This window comes from Tamandua tetradactyla, chromosome 13, assembly GCF_023851605.1.
Source record: "Tamandua tetradactyla isolate mTamTet1 chromosome 13, mTamTet1.pri, whole genome shotgun sequence".
Taxonomy (NCBI): domain Eukaryota; kingdom Metazoa; phylum Chordata; class Mammalia; order Pilosa; family Myrmecophagidae; genus Tamandua; species Tamandua tetradactyla.
This window is the reverse complement of record NC_135339.1, coordinates 8,420,034-8,432,136: the sequence shown is the minus strand read 5'-3', so window position 1 is coordinate 8,432,136 and position 12,103 is coordinate 8,420,034. Positions and strand designations below refer to the sequence as shown.

The 12,103-nt window shown below is 34.9% G+C and overlaps 1 long non-coding RNA gene across 9 annotated transcripts in view; it reads right to left on the bottom strand.

The window, feature by feature from the left end:
• LOC143653556 (uncharacterized) overlaps positions 1 to 5,947 on the bottom strand; it is a 62,641-nt gene extending 56,694 nt beyond the window's left edge. For 4 of the 9 annotated variants that reach the window (XR_013161370.1, XR_013161366.1, XR_013161371.1 and 1 more), the window contains exon 1: positions 5,593 to 5,906. This is a non-coding gene — a long non-coding RNA (uncharacterized LOC143653556). Of the gene's footprint in view, positions 1 to 5,592 lie in introns of all 9 variants that reach the window. The other 5 variants (XR_013161365.1, XR_013161364.1, XR_013161367.1 and 2 more) reach the window with 5 other exon arrangements.
• Between the last annotated feature and the right edge of the window lie 6,156 nt (positions 5,948 to 12,103).

Genomic DNA, 12,103 nt, shown 5'->3' with positions numbered 1-12,103 from the left:
ACTTACTATTTTAAGTCAGGACTTTATCTAGCACATCTTTCACATGAGTTTGATCTCATATTTCTTTCGACTTTATAAACTGGAAAAAGTTCCCTAAATTTTCCTCTCGTAATACTAACGGCATCATCCTGCTACATCCATCAGCAGTAAATAGGCCTGAGGCCTAACAGTCTGCTACGACCTAATTTACTGTAGGCCAGAGAGATTCCTTCATAATCAGGTCAAGTACACGTGTTTTGCTGCCTTCTAAGCTATGTTAATAGCTGGGGGAAAAAAATGACTCCGATGTTAACTTTAAAACTGAATTAAAAAACAATGCAAATACATACAAATGAACTCAAATGAGTATTGAATTAATAATAAACCAATTACTACTTCAAGAAACCTTTGGCACAATTATGACTACTCATTCTTAGTGAGATATAACCTAAGAAGAAAAAGAACTGCAAACGAATCTTAACCTTCAGTCAGTATTTTTATTGTTCATAGTAATGTTGATTTTATAACTTAAAAATTACTTAATGTAGGGTGGGCCACGGTGGCTCAGCAGGCAAGACTCCTTGCCTGCCATGCCAGAGGAACCGGGTTTGTTCCCGGTGCCTGCCCATGTAAAAGAAAAAAAAAAAAAGGTTAAATCAGTTGATACATTAAAAAAAAATTACTTAATGTAAAGAGTAGGATAAAGCAAATAAGCAAATATACTATTAGGAACATCAAGATTTTCAGTGAAAAAATACAAATGAAATATAAAAGTACAAAATCTCAACATGGGTAAGAGGCTCTGGATAGTCAAAATCATCTTGTAAAAGAAGAATAAATATGGGGGACTCAAACTTCTGATTTATTAACTCATTACAAAGCTATAGTAATCACAGCAGCAGGGTACTAGCACAAGAACAAATATGCAGACCATGGAATCAAACTGAGTGTTCAGAAATAAACACTTACAACTATGGTCAACTGATTTTGACAAGGGTGCCAAATCCACTCAACTGGGAAAGAACATTCTCTTCAACAAATGGTGCTAGAACATTGCATATCCATATGCAATGAAGAAAGGTGGACCCGTCTCATACACAAGAATTACTTCAAAATGGATTGAAGGCCTAAATAAAAGAATCCAAATTATATATTTCTTAGAAGACACAGGAAAGCATCTTTAGGACCTTGCATCAGGCAATGATTTCTTAGACTAGACTGTATGCCAAAAGCACAAGCAACAAAAGAAAAATTAGATAAATGGGTCCCCCATCAAAATTTGAAACTTTTGTACATCAAAGGACTTTATCATGAAAGTACAACAACATCCTAAAGAATGGGAGAAAATATTTGGAAACCACATGTTTGACAAGGTTTTAATATCCAGAATATATAAAGAAATGCTACCAAAAAAAAAAAAAAAAAAGAAAGAAAAAGAAATCGTACAACTCAAGAACAAAAAGACTTTAAAATGGGTAAAAAACCTGAATACACATTTTTCAAAGAAGAGATACAAACAGCCAAAGAGGACATGCAAAGACGTTCAGCATCACTGGCCACTACAGAAATACAATTGAAAACTACAATATTTGGAAATCACATACCCCATAAAGGTTTAATATGGAGAATATATAAAGAAATCCTTCAACTTAATGACACCAACAATCCAATTACAAAATAGTCAAAAGGCTAAAACAGACATTTCTCTAAAGAAGATATCCACATGACCAGAAAGCACACAAAAAAAATACTGAAAATCATTAGCTACCAGGAAAATGCAAATTTAAATCACAATGACTACCATTACTCATTCACTAGAAAGGCTACAATTAAAAAAATAAAAAAGGAAAACTATGTTGGAGTCAATGTGGTTAAAGAGAACACCAGTTCATCATGGGTGGGAAGGTAAAATGGTGCAGCCACTGCACAAAACAGCTTGAGTGATCCTCAGAAAGTTAACTATGGAATTACCAAATGACCTGGGATTCCCACTTCTGGGTATATACCCAAAAGAACTGAAAGCAGGAACTCAAACACATATTTGTACACCAACGTCCACAGCACCATTATTCACAAGCACCAAATGTGGAAGGAACCTGTGTTATTGAATGGTTAAACAAATGTGGTATATCTATACAATGGAATATACTCAGTCATAAAACAGCTCAAAAGGTTCCTTGATCAGATAAACCCTGAAACTCAGAGGGATCAGCCTCTCCAGGATTATCAATTAATTATATCCCCTTATTCTTTAGCGTAAACACTTCTTCTCAACATGAAAAACTCAGAACAGGTACTGTCTGAAGATCCCTATAGATTGAGAGAAGGATTAAAAGAAGAGTATGTAAGAAAATGAGATTTAACAAAACAAGTCTCGCTGCTGAATCACCAAATTAATATTCCTTCTAGCTTCCAGTGTTTGGGAGAAGCTAGAAGGAAAAATCTGATGATGGAATGGTAGCCCATGACAAATTCTGGGATCTATTCTTTAATTACTTGGTGAAGTGTGCTTGGAAATCATTACTTTTTTCTTTCTTTGCTTTGTATATATGTTATATTATGCAGTTAAAAACATTAAAAAAAAAGGAATGACATTCTGATGCATGCTACTATATGGATGAAACCTGAAGACAGCTTGTTGAGTGAAACAAACCAAACACTAAGAAAAAATATAGCATGATCTCATTGTTTCGAAAAAAATTAGAGTACACAAATTCATAGACAGAAACTAGAATACAGATTACCAATGCTGGAGTGCAGTCAGGGAATGGTGATGACAGCAGCACAATAGCGTAATTAACACTACTGGATTATATAAATATAAAAATATTTTCTTGCATTATACATTCGAATGTGGTTAATAGGGGAAATTCTAGGTTGTATATATTAGTAGAATAAAAATTTAAAAAAACCCACAGGACTGTACAGTACAATTAACTCTAAGTTAAACCACGGATTATAGGATTGTAGTTAAAAGTACAATTATAAAAACGTGTTTACCAATTGTAACAAATATACCACATCCACTACATAGTGTTAACAGGGTGGTATATGGGAATTTCTATATTTTATGTATGATGATTCTATAAACCCACAACTTCTCTAACAAAAAAAAAACAAATACAAAAGCACATTGTGCTGGGCGGGCCACAGAGGCTCAGCAGGCAAGAATGCTCGCCTGCCATGCCAGAGGACCTGGGTTCGATTCCCAATGCCTGCCCATGGGAAAAAAAAAAAAACAAAAAAACATTGTGCTGAACGAAAAAAACCTTACAAAAAAAGAAAGAACTATCAGAATACACAACACAAATAGTGGACCTTAATGTAAACTATGGACTATAGTTTATAGTAAAATTATAATAATATTCTTTCATCATCTTTAACAAAGGTACCACAATAAATCAAAGTGTGATTAATGGCAGAGTATACAGGCTCTATATTTTATGCATGATTTTTTCTGCACACCTACTTCTCTAATAAAATACATATATTTAAAAATACATTTGGTAATAATAAATCTGAAATGAAACTAACAATTTGAAATCATGGTTTACATTTCTACATATTTCCTAGCTCTGTCCAATGAAAAGGCCTAGAAGTAGTGATACCCTAGAGTAGCAATGAACATACCGAGCACTCAGCTCTTGGTTTCTAAGTACTAATTTGCACAAAAAGAAACAAGGCTCCTTGGAGAAATGGATGCATCCACACCCAAAACGGAAAGTACAAGATGAGCCTGGGGCATCATACTGTTTGAAAAGCAAGGGGAGACTCGCACCAGTGAAGCCAGGAGAAGTGCTACAAAAGCCCATCTCCCTAAACTACCACAATGAGAAAAGAGAGGAAAGCACCACCAAATTTCACCGATTTTAAGGTTATCCAGAGATGTCTTGGCTATTTGGTACTGTCATATTCAAATATTTGACATCTTAAATCTTTGGTACTGTGGATCATAGTAATGAAAATGTTCAAAAATTCATTGTGGTGATGAATGGACAACTATATGATGATACTATGAACCACTGATTGTACACTTTGGATGATTTGTAAATATATCTCAATAAAATTCCATTAAAAAAAAAGCAAGGGGAAGCAGTCAAAGATGACAGGGTTATGCCAAAAAAAAAAAAAAAAACAGTGCAAAATGGTTCACAATGGCTATATCTAAGATAACTTAGACAAATAATTTTTTAAGAAGACCAAAATATTATAATACATTTAATAAACAAAAGTTCCGAGTCTATACTAATATGCAAAAGAGAAAACTCCTCTTTATAGAATTTCATGTATTAAATGTGGAAAAAATAACAACTAGAAAATTCACCATTCTACAGCTCTCACTTTAATAAACTGATACAGGCAAAGCTCAACAATGGATGCTGAAATGATGATGTAAAACAATAATGGGGAGCATGATATGCACATCCTGCCAAAGTTGCACCTGAGAACTTATTTACTAATCCAACTAGAGAGGGGAAAATACATCCTTATTTTGAAAAGACCTGATGATCATAATCTTAACTAGGTGGTCAATCAACATTACTATTGAAATAACCAGATGGTACATAGCTCTGATGTGAAGAACATGAAGTATGCAATAACACCTTTGAAGTATTCCTGTCACCGAAATAGTTAACCTGAACCTTATCAAGCTTCTAGACTTAATTTCCAGTGTCCTATGACACAATACTATTTTAATATGCTGGAGTAACAAGTTAATTGACACTGAGGAAACAACCAGATAAATTCTAAATGTGAAACATTCTACAATACAAATATCGTGCACTCTTTAAAAAAAAACAAATAAATTGGACATAAATTACATCAAGGGATCACTACTAATATGCTTAATATGATCACATAACCAGGTAGAATATTGTCATTTTTCATAAGAGAAGCACGTAATTAAAAAAAACTTTTTCTTAAAAATATTAACATGAATTGGGTTCACTATTTGTAGTGAATTATTAATCTTTAAAATATGCTTTAATTTCTAATCTGCTATGTATTGATACATCCCACAAAAACAAAAGTTATATGGGAATGTCAATGTTTAAGAGTGTAAAGCATTCCTGAGATGGAACACTTTGAGAAGTGCTGCTCTGGAAATCAACATATGACAGAAACTTTTATATATAAACCAGAAGCCTATACCACACTAACCTGTCCCAGAGCAGTTAAGGCTCTGTCATTCTGTCAACATCCAGCAAGTTTTCTCTCGGGGGGGTTGGGGGGGTGGGGGGTGCAACTCACAGTGCAAAAGCAAAAATACAGCCGCAAAAACAATGGGTACACTCATTCTCTAGTAGCATAGAAGCAGTTCAACCTATAAGAACAAAAGAGGTTGCCTACCTCCAACTTCAATTTTCAAAAACAAATTTAACACCGTTCCAAGCAATTTTAACTAAAGAATTAATTTTTTACCAAAAAGGTAAACTCAAGCAAATTAGTCTGAATTATCTATGCTGGGCCACATTATAATGACTGACACATGTTATCTTTTCAGACATTTAATTGCAATGTTCGGTAGTAATTTTCAAATTAAAAAAAATTAGCAAAGGCTGTACTCCCCAACAATAAGTATAAAAAAATGACTGATGGTGCTTTACTTACTCGTTTGGGACCACCGAAAATCTCTCTGGTATTTTCCTTTGATTTATCTCCTTGTTTATTCGTGGGCTTCTTCACAATTTCAGGCACACCGGACAAGTCCTCTGTAAAATCCAAGTTTTCTGAAATCCAAGTGAAAGGTTTAGGAGGCGAAAGGGTGAGAAAGAAGGACGGTAGACCCGGAAACTTTTAAAGCGGGCAGGTTTATTTCTGCGCTCCCGGACTTAGCTCACCAAAACCAAGATGGAGGGAGATGAGTCAGCACCTGGGTGATGGCGTAGGTGGTTTTTAAGCAAGGGGGTCAGGTGATGTCCAGAAGGGGCGGTTCTCAGGAAGTCAGGTGGTCGGAAGGGGCGGTTCTCCAGAAGTCAGGTGTCCGGAAGGGGCGGTCCCAGAAGCCATGTTGGGAGGGGTGACACAGCCTCCCCATCTCCAGTTGCCTTGCTCTTCCCAGTCACCCGACGTTACACCCAGTAATCAAAACTAGCTAATTTTCTCATATTTCAAATTATCTACCAGACAGCCTATGAAGGTTTTTTTTTTTTGGACTATTGTGGAAAGAAAAGGTTAAGGAAATAAAATAAAATAAAAATATTCCCAATGACATTAAGTTTTATTCTCCCATTCTCACCTCTTGTTTGTTCCCTCTAAAAGAAGAACATAAACCTGGCTATTGTTATGTGTTCTAGCTTTATTTTGTGTAAATGGCAAAATCAAGTCTTTTCCAAAATAATTTCTGTTCTTCATAGCTCATATAACTGCTGGATATGTGTGGACACGGGCACTGGTTGGTTCAATTTCAACAGACACACACACTGATAGAAAACAGATGATAGTCACTTTTAACATTTTTCTAGAATTCACGTTCACCAAATTATATTAGCCTTCAAAGAACGCCTGCTTACATCTGAAAAGGCCAATAACAGGAAACATTTAAAAAAACAAAAAGAGGACAGCTTTCCTTGACAAAAATTTATAAAATTACCAAGTATAATGGTAAAAAGGATTAGATTACACCCCAAATGGTTATAAAGGTTTATTTTCTTTCTAATCTTAAGAAAAAAGGAAGATATTTCTCTATCCTAACCCTTACTGAAATGCTTGCAAATTCACATGGTACGTGAAGACTCAAATTCCAACTTGGGTATATCAACTAAATGACCTCTAATTTTCCAATGTTACTTGGTATCAGCATCAAGTTTTTGAAAGGGGGCCTAAGGATTTCACATTTTAAAGCCTAAAAAGGGGTACTACCGCCAAATATACATTTATCCATAGATTTTCAATTGCAGATTAGAATTAATATGCTATCTTGATAAGCCTAAAAGCTACTAGGTAAACTATAGCAGGACAGGAGCTCAGGTACTGGTCATTACCTCTCATCTTCCTAAGAAATTGTGAAGTGGTTCTGCCCAAACCCATCTCAGCAGACTAGCAACAATGCTGTAAATCTGTTCCGCAAAAGGGATTTGTGGATGTGTGTTACGGGGGGAAGAGGTGGTAGAGAGGGAGGAGGGCTAAGGGGATACTCCTGTGTAATTCTATTTTTGAAAATAAGAATGATTTCAATCTAGGAAAACTATTTTTATGCCAAATAAAGCAAAATGGCAGTTATACTCTAACATAAGATTGAGAATCTATATTTAAGATTATTATAATTATAATTCATCATGATGACATTTCTTCTACAAACCTAACAGGACAGAAAGCTTTATTTAGCAAGTAAATTGATAAACGAGAGTTGGTTAAGAAAACCTGTACTGCAGAGACTTTCACATATTTTTGTGCACTCAACAGTCAATCTATTTCACAAAGCCCTCACCAGGTAATGACTTAATTACAGCAGAGCTAACCTATTTCCTTTGTCTCTCAAGGTAGAGACTATGAATTCTTTGAGGACTTCTAATCATTACTGGTCCTAGTACCTTAAGAGAGAAATCAAATTGACACTGTTCCGAGTGCATAGATACTTAACTACCACTTTTCATGCCTATTAAATCAATTCAAGACAGTTTGAGAATGTTTTTAATGTTTACCAGTTGATTAGTTCTGAACCAACTACAAACGGTTTTTATTCATTTTAATCTTCTAATATTTCCCTTATTTATAACAACCTATTATCAGTATAGTTCTAAATGTATCAAACCTAAACTACATCTCCATTGCATGTGGATTTTCAAGGTTGAAACAAGATGTGTGATATCTCTGTCCCCATACACACGGATGTTAAAATTCTTATTGGCTAATGGGAGAATTAAAACACAAATATGAAAACACTCCTCAATCTACTAATTGGTTCCATGTAACTCAGCACCTGATCATTAACATTTTAAATTCCATAGCGTTGGATAAGCTAATTTGTGGTTTTAAATTGTTACTTGTTTTTTTTTAATTAAAGAAAAAAAAGAAATCAACCCAACATTTAGAAATCATTCCATTCTACATATGCAATCAGTCATTCTTAACATCATCACATAGATGCATGATCATCATTTCTTAGTACATTTGCATCGATTTAGGAAAAGAACTAGCAAAACAACAGAAAAAGATATAGAATGTTAATATAGAGAAAAAAATAAAAATAATAATAATAGCAAAAAAAAAGAAAAGGAAAAAGAAAAAAAGACAACAAACAGACAAAAAAAACAAAACAAAACAAAACAAAAAACCTATACCTCAGATGCAGCTTCATTCAGTGTTTTAACATGATTACTTTACACTTAGGTATTATTGTGCTGTCCATTTTTGAGTTTTTGTATCTAGTCCTGTTGCACACTCTGTATCCATTCAGCTCCAATTACCCATTATCTTACCCTGTTTCTAACTCCTGCTGGACTCTGTTACCAATGACATATTCCAAGTTTATTCTCGAATGTCGGTTCACATCAGTGGGACCATACAGTATTTGTCCTTTAGTTTTTGGCTAGACTCACTCAGCATAATGTTCTCTAGGTCCATCCATGTTATTACATGCTTCATAAGTTTATTCTGTCTTAAAGCTGCAAAACATTCCATTGTATGTATATACCACAATTTGTTTAGCCACTTGTCTACTGATGGATGTTTTGGCTGTTTCCATCTCTCTGCAATTATGAATAACACTGCTATAAACATTGGTGTGAAAATGTCCGTTTGTGTCTTAGCCCTTAAATCCTTTGAGTAGATACCTAGCAATGGTATTGCTGGGTCGTATGGCAATTCTATATTCAGCTTTTTGAGGAACCGCCAAACTGCCTTCCACAGTGGTTGCACCATTTGACATTCCCACCAACAGTGGATAAGTGTGCCTCTTTCTCCGCATCCTCTCCAGCACTTGTCATTTTCTGTTTTGTTAATAATGGCCATTCTGGTGGGTGTGAGATGATATCTCATTGTGGTTTTGATTTGCATTTCTCTAATGGCCAGGGACATTGAGCATCTCTTCATGTGCCTTTTGGCCATTTGTATTTCCTCTTCTGGTAGGTGTCTGTTCACGTCTTTTTCCCATTTTGTAATTGGGTTGGCTGTCTTTTCGTTGTTGAGTTGGACAACCTCTTTATAAATTCTGGATACTAGACCTTTATCTGATATGTCATTTCCAAATATTGTCTCCCATTGTGTAGGCTGTCTTTCTACTTTCTTGATGAAGTTCTTTGATGCACAAAAGTGTTTAATTTTGAGTAGCTCCAATTTATTTATTTCCTTCTTCAGTGCTCTTGCTTTAGGTTTAAGGTCCATAAAACCGCCTCCAATTGTAAGTTTCATAAGATATCTCCCTATATTTTCCTCTAACTGTTTTATGGTCTTAGACCTAATGTTTAGATCTTTGATCCATTTTGAGTTAACTTTTGTATAGGGTGTGAGATATGGGTCTTCTTTCATTCTTTTGCATGTGGATATCCAGTTCTCTAGGCACCATTTATTGAAGAGACTATTCTGTCCCAGGTGAGTTGGCTTGACTGCCTTATCAAAGATCAAATGTCCATAGAAGAGAGGGTCTATATCTGAGCACTCTATTCGATTCCATTGGTCGATATATCTATCTTTATGCCAATACCATGCTGTTTTGACCACTGTGGCTTCATAATATGCCTTAAAGTCAGGCAGCGCGAGACCTCCAGCTTCGTTTTTTTTCCTCAAGATGTTTTTAGCAATTCGGGGCACCCTGCCCTTCCAGATAAATTTGCTTACTGGTTTTTCTATTTCTGAAAAATAAGTTGTTGGGATTTTGATTGATATTGCATTGAATCTGTAAATCAATTTAGGTAGGATTGACATCTTAACTATAATTAGTCTTCCAATCCATGAACACGGTTTGCCTTTCCATCTATTTAGGTCTTCTGTGATTTCTTTTAACAGTTTTTTGTAGTTTTCTTTATATAGGTTTTTTGTCTCTTTAGTTAAATTTATTCCTAGGTATTTTATTCTTTTAGTTGCAATTGTAAATGGGATTCGTTTCTTGATTTCCCCCTCAGCTTGTTCATCACTAGTGTATAGAAATGCTACAGATTTTTGAATGTTGATCTTATAACCTGCTACTTTGCTGTACTCATCTATTAGCTCTAGTAGTTTTGTTGTGGATTTTTCCGGGTTTTCGATGTATAGTATCATATCATCTGCAAACAGTGATAGTTTTACTTCTTCCTTTCCAATTTTGACCTTGTATTTCTTTTTCTTGTCTAATTGCTCTGGCTAGAACCTCCAACACAATGTTGAATAATAGTGGTGATAATGGACATCCTTGTCTTGTTCCTGATCTTAGGGGGAAAGTTTTCAATTTTTCCCCATTGAGGATGATATTAGCTGTGGGTTTTTCATATATTCCCTCTATCATTTTAAAGAAGTTCCCTTGTATTCCTATCTTTTGAAGTGTTTTCAACAGGAAAGGATGTTGAATCTTGTCAAATGCCTTCTCTGCGTCAATTGAGATGATCATGTGATTTCTCTGCTTTGATTTGTTGATATGGTGTATTACATTAATTGATTTTCTTATGTTGAACCATCCTTGCATACCTGGGATGAATCCTACTTGGTCATGATGTATAATTCTTTTAATGTGTTGTTGGATACGATTTGCTAGAATTTTATTGAGGATTTTTGCATCTATATTCATTAGAGAGATTGGTCTGTAGTTTTCTTTTTTTGTAATATCTTTGCCTGGTTTTGGTATGAGGGTGATGTTGGCTTCATAGAATGAATTAGGTACTTTTCCCTCCACTTCGATTATTTTGAAGAGTTTGAGGAGAGTTGGTACTAATTGTTTCTGGAATGTTTGATAGAATTCACATGTGAAGCCGTGTGGTCCTGGACATTTCTTTTTAGGAAGCTTTTGAATGACTGATTCAATTTCTTTACTTGTGATTGGTTTGTTGAGGTCATCTATTTCTTTTTGAGTCAAAGTTGGTTGTTCATGTCTTTCCAGAAACCCGTCCATTTCATCTAAATTGTTGTATTTATTAGCGTAAAGTTGTTCATAGTATCCTGTTATTACCTCCTTTATTTCTGTGAGGTCAGTAGTTATGTCTCCTCTTCCATTTCTGATCTTATTCATTTGCATCCTCTCTCTTCTTTTTTTGTCAGTCTTGCTTAGGGCCCATCAATCTTATTGATTTTCTCGTAGAACCAACTTCTGGTCTTACTGATTTTCTCTATTGTTTTCATGTTTTCAATTTCATTTATTTCTGCTCTAATCTCTGTTATTTCTTTCCTTTTGCTTGCTTTGGGATTAGTTTGCTGTTCTTTCTCCAGTTCTTCCAAATGGATAGTTAATTCCTGAATTTTTGCCTTTTCTTCTTTTCTGATATAGGCATTTAGGGCAATAAATTTCCCTCTTTGCACTGCCTTTGCTGCATCCCATAAGTTTTGATATGTTGTGTTTTCATTTTCATTCGCCTCGAGGTATTTGCTAATTTCCCTTGCAATTTCTTCTTTGACCCAGTCGTTGTTTAGGAGTGTGTTGTTGAGCCTCCACGTATTTGTGAATTTTCTGGCACTCTGCCTATTATTGATTTCCAACTTCATTCGTTTATGATCCGAGAAAGTGTTGTGTATGATTTCAATCTTTTCAAATTTGTTAAGACTTGCTTTGTGACCCAGCATATGGTCCATCTTTGAGAATGATCCATGAGCACTTGAAAAAAAGGTGTATCTTGCTGTTCTGGGATGTAATGTCCTATAAATGTCTGTTAAGTCTAGCTCATTTATAGTAATATTCAGATTCTCTATTTCTTTATTGATCGTCTGTCTAGATGTTCTGTCCATTGATGAGAGTGGTGAATTGAAGTCTCCAACTATTATGGTATATATGTCTATTTCCCTTTTCAGTGTTTGCAGTGTATTCCTCACGTATTTTGGGGCATTCTGGTTCGGTGCGTAAGTATTTATGATTGTTATGTCTTCTTGTTTAGTTGTTCCTTTTATTAGTAGATAGTGTCCTTCTTTGTCTCTTTTAACTGTTTTACATTTGAAATCTAATTGGTTGGATATTAGTATAGCCACTCCTGCTCTTTTCTGGTTGTTATTTGCATGAAATATT